General features: G+C 29.9%; 1 protein-coding gene across 1 annotated transcript in view; it reads left to right on the forward strand.

The window, feature by feature from the left end:
* Nucleotides 1–8,435, forward strand: part of LOC106791425 (tyrosine-protein phosphatase Lar) — a 542,243-nt gene that overhangs the window by 134,169 nt on the left and 399,639 nt on the right. The gene's annotated exons all lie outside the window — the stretch shown is intronic.

The following is an 8,435-nucleotide window of genomic DNA, read 5'->3' on the forward strand; positions in this document are numbered from 1 at the left end:
ATATACGTTTTATGCTCGCCTTGTCCGTTCTTCGTTATTCCTTTATTGCTCCGAATGTAAGCGAGCACGCGCATCGATTCCCGATGAAAAAAACCCTTTTCTCCTTTCTCGAGCTTTGTTCTTCTCATCTTTCCAACTAGGATGATCCCGACACGCGATCGACTAACTCTACCTCCTAAAAAAAAGGGGATGCTTATTTCGTAAGTTGTTAGTGGGTTGGTATCTTTGTTGATTAAAAAAACACGTTCGTTTTCCCTTTCTTTTCTTCGTCAGAAATTATTCCACGAAAACTCTTATGTGTTAGTCCGAAATATAGCAGCCAAAACCCCGTTATATTTTTTCTTTTTTGCTACTTGCACATAGATACTTTCTCTACCATTTCAAAACTTTTATCGTTCATTTGTTTGTTTATTTCCTTATAAAAACTAAAATTGTTCTTTTAACGTCGTATTATCGCGAGATTATTTAAAAACAAAAATGAGACTATTATATTTTTGTCACGGTTAATATATAGGTATTATGTTTTTTTATTTTTTTTTTTAAATATACGATCGTGTTATTTGTAATAAAAAATATTCGTATGAAATATAGATTGATTTGTGTTACAGTATTGTCATGAAAATATTTTAATTGTATTTATAATTTGTCTGTATTTGTAATAAAATAATAATACGTAATATAATTGACCATGTTATTTATTGTCTGGTTAATAGGTTTTTTGTTGAGTTTGGTTTTCGATCGATCGATTAAAAGTCGACTCTACTTCAATTTTATTATTTTTAACATTATGTTTGTAACAAATGAACGCAATATTATTTTTTTGTTATCTCAGTTTTCGAAATATTGTTATTAAATGATCGTTAACAATCTGCAAAAGAAACCACGTCGTAAATTTTGATTTTAATTCCTCTACGCGATTCTCCCTCCCTCCCCCCGTCTCTACCCCCTCGCCACCTTCTATGTTGTATAAAAGCACTCATTGTTAGTAATGGCTAGAAACAATAATGCAACTGATAAAATATCATTTGTTACTGACACTTCATTATTTATACTGGAACGAATTATTCATGTGACGTGACCATTTATTTTACAAAATGTTTATCATTAATTATTGTCACGAAGCTCAACTCGCTACGGAGTTCAGCATGCCTCTTCATTTTATACTTATGTATCACCAAGATTATCAGGAATCAAAAATCTATCAAACATTCGTAATTTCAATAAGAAATCATTATTCTTAATTACATATGTTTTATAATCATCAACTTGCTGTCCAATTGATAATATTTATTTTTTATATGAAACTCAAACGTAAGTATCGTAAATAAATTGTTTCTACGTCAAAAATAAAGATAAGAAAAATCTTCAAAAAAGAAAAGAAAACAATAATAAATATTTTAATTTTTCTATGAAAAACATTTAAAAATAAAAAAATGTAAAATCTTCAATCCTTATAATGACACGGCCGGCTCGAAATATTAACCCTTTGAGTACTGAATACTTTTAACTGAAATGTTTTATTAGAACGGATTAGTTTATTATTAATGCGACTGTTTCTGTTGATTGATATTATTAATCAGATTAAATAATAAATAATATATAATAATTAAAGTTTTTTTCTTTCTTATATAATTTTCATGTGACGCGAGACTCAAAACAATAATCATTACTTTGCATTATTTTACATTACTAATGTATACTAATACATTATTTTACATTAATATTGGCAAACACGTATATGCGTCGATAAACTTTTACCAAACGCATATATGCGTCCAGAACAGTCAAAGGGTTAATTAAAAAAATATAAATAATAAGAGTAAAAGAAAACCAATTGTATTTAAATGCTAGGAAAATACCAGAGAAAATAATAGAAATAATAATAATAATAATAATAATAATAATAACCAAATGTGAAAACTTTGTTCGTGAAAATTTGCCAATCGACTGAGAAGGTTCGTTGACCCAGTGAAACTATCGTCTTACGAGGAGCCAGTGAACTAGCAAAAGATGAGATAGAAGAGTAGATAGAAAAGGAGGAAGAATAAGAAGGGAGAAGGAGGAAAAGAAAAAGTACGATAGCGTCGGCTCCATTTGGCAAATTTTATCAATTTCACTATTTCCTGGCTTTGCTCCAGGTACCGGCACTAGGACCACCTATTTTCCTTCTTTCATCGAATGTACGCAAAGCGCACTGCGGAGACTTATTTCGCGCTTTCGAAGATTTTCCCTATCCTTCTTCTTGGGAACGCATCTTTGGGATTTCTTTGATGTCGTCAAAATGTCGCGCGAAATAACGTTCCTAAATATTATCGTTTCATCATCGCGTACCAACAAAATACGAGATAATATATATATATTGCTTTTGTTTCCAAGCCAATACACAAATTAAATTTAAAAAAATATATATAAATGTAATAAAAAGCGCAGAAAAATTTTGCATTATTTGAAAAGATCGATATACAATTAATTAATCATTAATTTAAAATATTTTTCTTTACGTCACATAAGAATATTTTCATTTGAAATTCGATGGATATCAAATAAAAAGACGTATGGGTGTCTTTAATATATTCGAAACACCATAAACATTAACAATACTATCCCGTGGACGTATGAAGTTAGTTAGTATGAACATTCGACAGAGAATAGAGAACGGTAATGACTCGAATAATAGAAATTTCCGAGTATTTAATGGCTTAGAAATTTGGCCTTTGTACTCGGTGAGAGTAGCGTGCATTGAAACTTGAACCCCCATGAAGTTACTTTGGAATTTGCGCGTAAACCGGCTGAGTGAACATTCTAATTTAAACCGACTAAGCTAACCGATGACTTGGACGACAGATACAACGAATAGATGATAAAAGTTTCACGAGATATTATGACGTTGACTTTGAGAATCGATAATATAAATGAGATTTTGAAATTTAAACAATTGATATTTCATACTTTTTAATTTTAAAGTATAATTAGTAGAAAAAGAGAGAGAGAGAGAGAGAGGAAAAAAAATACAGAAGATTCGCGTATACGTGAGGGTTTTCCTTAAGCAACGACGAAAACGGAAAAAAAAGAAAAAATAAAAGAAAGAAAATTTATCAAAGACCTAAAAAAAAAATAAAGAGAAGTAATATACAAAAGGGGAATGTCTAATCAAATATTCTGCCTTGGCATTTTTTACGACGACGAAGACGACGACGAAAACGACGAGAACTACGACGATGAAGACGATGAAGAGTCGTCGAGATAGAAACAAAAAAAAAAAAAAAGAAAAAAAGAAAAGCCGAGAGAACGAAGTTGAAACAAAACTCGGTAGGATGAGAGGAGAAAAAGGAAAACGAGGAAGAATATTTCGTCGTTGATATTGCGAAAGATGAGAAAAAGAAAAGAAAAAGAAAAAGAGAGAAAGAGAGAGAGAGAGAGAGAGAGAGAGAAAAGGAGAGATAAGGAAAGAGAAAAGAGTGTTGGCCAGGTTGCGGAACGCGAACACCGTTTTCCCTCTACCAACTGGAATTGAGTCTCGTGTAAATAAGACGTTTAAATAAAAATTGTGCGGCTTGAGAGTGCTCCGTTGAATTTCGGACGAGCACGCTTCAGAACACCGACTGCGGTCCTTTCTGCGGTTCGGCTTCCTTCTATGTGGAAGAAAACTGTGCCCGTTCCTCTTTAATATGCTGAAAAAGTTTCCTGGGTTATGCAGTTTGCGTATAACGTTTTTTTTACTTTTTCCTTTTTCTCTCTCACTCTCTCTCCTTCTCTCTCTCTCTCTCTCTTTCTATCTCTTCTTTTTTTTGTCTATAATATCTACGTACAACGTTTTTCAATTAATTCGAACGAGACCGTTTCTCGTTTTCGTTATGAACGTTCCGTTCCGTTTTGAAACTTATCTTATCATCGATGTTTCCTAAAACGTTCCTAATCGTCTAATCGTCTAATCTTTCTAATTTTTTCATTTTTTTTTTCTTTATATAGAGTAACTAACGAAAGTATCTGAAAACTTGCCATGAAATATTTGATTAATTATAATAAGTATATTAATACAACACTTATCAACATTATATTAGTATTAAATGGGGGTGAGATGTATGATTTTCTAAAGTATATAGGTAAAATTTCAAGATAATTGAAATATATATACAATAATTATGATTAGATGATAATAGTTAGATTATGATACTCGAAGTATAGAATTGCATATCACCAAATGTTACAAAAAAGTTAATAAAGAATATGCATAATCGATTATAAAATTTGTTATTCGTGTTAAAAATGATTCTACTAAATATTAACGACTTCAAAGTTATATTTGTTGAAATACTTTTGTGGCTTTAGCAATCTTTACGTTTGTAAGAAATAAATTATAACTATTGTTAATGTATTTCGATTTGCTTGAAACTTTATCTATATAATCTAGAGAGTAATACCTTCATCCAATGATAATAATATTTCGAGATAAGTATTGTATATATATAATATATTTATAATAATTAATAAAGTATTTAATGAGAGACAAGTTTTTAAATATTTTCGTGTGAGTCATTGTAATAATATATATTATTAAATGACGATTATATATATTCATCGAATAAAATTCCCTTTCTTCGCGATATGATAATAATATTTCGAGATAAGTATTGTACATATATAATATATTTATAATAATTAATAAAGTATTTAATGAGAGACAAGTTTTTAAATATTTTCGTGTTAGTCATTGTAATAATATATATTATTAAATGACGATTATATAAAAATTCCCTTTCTTCGCGATTTTCATCGGAGTGGGGAAAGGGAGGAGAAGGAAGGGAAAAAACGTGACGTTCAAAAGGATAATATAAGAAGGAAGAAGGCCTATTTGCCTTCGATCTATCTTCCCTAAAGCCATCATCCATAGCAACGAGACACACCATCGAACGGGGAACTTTATTAGATAGATTTTCTTCTTCCTCTTTCTTTTTACGTTAGAATATCATCTCGTTTCTATCTTTTTCTATCTTATTTTTTTATTTTCTTATTTTATCTCTCTCTCTCTCTCTCTCTCTCTCTCTCTCTCTCATTCACTCACTCAAAAGAAAAAAGAAAAAAAAAAGAGGGGACCGATGAAGAGTTCCGTTGGTGGGGTTCGGCAGCCAATATCTCGGAGTGCGACTTAGTCCTGATCCCTCTTTTATATCCACTGAATTTAAATAATGGAGACCGTGCTAATTCGTCTCCAGTGACGATCAACCGCGGCCCTTTTTTCGGATAAGTAAGGAAAATCTTTAAGATACGCCTCTATCTTTGTCCAGTTTTCTTTTTTCTTTCCCCTTTCTCATTCGAACTACTCGAACTACACTACTGTTACACATATAAATATAAAATAAAATGCTTTGTTAATGAGAGAGAGAGAAAGAAAAAAGAAAAGTAGGTACACGCAGGAAAGGAAGTAAGGATTCTCTTGAAAAAAATAAAAAAAGAAGAAATTTAATCTATCGTAATAGAAAAATTATCAGGATCCTAGTTTCTGCTCCGAGAGAAATGTCGAGGCACGTGCTATTTTCTAAAAAGACGTTATCGCGCATTAGTCGAGAAGGAAATTGGCGAGGAGGTACTCGGATTTTGCCTTAGAAAGAGAGTCACGGTCCTCGTACAAACTTATTATCCTAGGAGATCTTAAGGGCTCAACGATGGAGCAACCTCTTTCCTTTCCTTTCCTTTCCTTTTCTTTCCTTTCCTTTTCTTTCCTTTCCTTTTCTTTCCTTTCCTTTCTCGTTTCCTTCCCATCTCTTCTTCAACTTCCCTCTCCTTCTCCTCTTCTCTTTTTCTCTGTCAGTCCAACGGTTTCTCGAATAAATTTTTCTACTTTTTCTCGAGTAGAAAATGAATAATTTTCTTACCAGTCATTCGCCAAATAAAAAGAGCGTAGAACCCACACGCAACTGAAATGAAACTTCTTAAGATTATCATGTTGGTAACATTATACAATTATTCATTTTTATTTATTAGATTTTTTTTTTCTGCCCATAAAAATATTTTTTATTTTCCCTGCATATTTATACTGTACTCGAAAACTAAAAATTATTACAAGTATCTGTACACACATACACGTAACACACTTTTAATATTTATTTTACATATATTATATACATTTCATTTTGTCATAAATTATTTAATAATTCTAAATGTTTTTTTTTCATTTGATTATTTCCCCAAGAAAAGAACAATGTGTCAGAAGGACCAAAAGAAAATGGATAAGAATTAAACAAATAAATAAATTTAGATTGAATTTACTACAGCCATTCGCCCGGTAGTACTTGCGTTACATAGTTTATTATTCATTACATTTGAATAGATCGCAAGCAATACCGACCCAGGTCTCACCACGAGGAGGTTGCTGTCTTCGGAGACCCCCGAGCTAAGATTCTACTTCTATATTTATTTTTTTTAATTAATTCATTTCATTATAGTCATTTATTAGAAAGAAATTTCACAAAATTCAACGCGAGAAACGAGTCACAAATTTTTTCATCCTATTTATTATTAAAGTTGGATGAAAAATCATGAACACCGTTTTAAATCGACCTGCCTACCCGATTAACATTCTCAAATTAATGCAAACATTCAAACGCTTTGACGTAGATATTTGATTGAATTACAAATATAAAATGCAAGTTCTTACTCAACAAATGCTAGAACGTAAGCGTTTTGATTAACATTCGACTGAAATTTACAATGTAACGCGCAAGTTGTTACAATACGAACACCCACGCATTGATGTGCACTGACGTGCATCGAGTATTATTTTAATAATAATAAGAATTCGCAATGTTATAAAAAAATACCCCTCTCATATTAATTTAAAAAACCTGATATAAATATTTTAATTTCTCGTAGAATAATCTTATTATTATTATTATTAAATCTACATTTTTTAATCTTTTTTTTTGTAAGATTAAAATAATATAAAAAATTCTTGTCGCATTACTCATCTTATTATCTTATCATCTAATATATTATTCTAATTACGACTAATCCTCTTCAGATGCTATTAACAACATTGTTATCTGTGAACAGAAACAATCTAAAAAAAAGATTTATAATTAAACAAGAATCGATGAAAACCAAGAGCCACCAGTGAAAATGTCCTAACAATAAATGCATAATTGACATACTAAATCAAAAATTTGTTCACACAAACACATACATTCATACATTCATACATTTAGACAGAAAAACCAACACCACGACTACTACGAAAACACAAACTAAAAACAGTGGAAAAGAATCTTGCCAATATCGATGAACCTAAAACAAAAATTAATTTTATATTACTACGTATAACTTACACGTAATTTTTATTAATTTATTCTTATATCCTAAATGATTTTGCATTACAAACCTTGGGATAATATTACAGACATTGCTGTAAATATCCATTGATAAAATGGTATTTTGCGATATGAAACCTTACAGCTTGAAAATACAATGCTTTCTATAACAAAAAACTAGATAAAAAGGGCATGTGTGGAAAAATGAAATTCGATGTATGATCCACGACCAAAACTTTTTAATTGGATTATTTAGTAAATAATAAAATTTAAAAAAAAAAACAATTTAAATGACCAAAAAGTGGACATTACAAAATACCGAATTCTCGATGCATTAGAAAATGTATTTTTCTATATTTAAACACAAGTGAATATGAAAAAATGCATGTCTACGATGCATGCTTTTTTCAATATACAAATATATGAATAGAAAAATGTTTCTATTTTATACAAAAATTATTAAACAATTAATACAATTACAAATACACATAGGAAATTATTCAAGACACATTATAAAAAACTTAATCAATTGTGAATATATCACAATATTTGAAAAATTAATTAACGTCGCGTTCAAAGGTAACAAAATAAAAAATATTACACCTTGCGTCGTATTACAAAATGCATACGCAATTATGCATATCGCCATAATAATAACTTTAACGAGATCAAATCTATATTCGATCGATAGAGTACATAAATCTTTTATTTAATTACATTTATATTAACGCGAAATATGCAGTTACATCGAGTGTCCTGATGTACATATTACATCATTTTATATACAAGACACTTTTTTATTTCTACTAAACTATAAAAAAATAAAAAATAGTAATACAATTTCACAATTATCGAAGCAGGTATTTTAAATAAATATGAATTCAAGTGTATACAATGCAATATGGAATCTTAAAAGAAGAACAAAAAATTGAAATTCAATATACAAAAATATGAATTGAACATTGAAACAATATTGATAATTAATTAATTGCTAGTGCTTGCTTTAACAGATTCTAAACTAATCAAGTCTTATAGATTGTTAACCGGAATAATATGAGTAATTTTGATTATTAATTGGAAGGATGATTGACTCTAATTGGACTAATCAGATTAGTCCATATATTTAGAATA

This window comes from Polistes canadensis, unplaced genomic scaffold (assembly GCF_001313835.1).
Source record: "Polistes canadensis isolate GaletaPanama2010 unplaced genomic scaffold, ASM131383v1 scaffold_8, whole genome shotgun sequence".
Lineage (NCBI taxonomy): Eukaryota > Metazoa > Arthropoda > Insecta > Hymenoptera > Vespidae > Polistes > Polistes canadensis.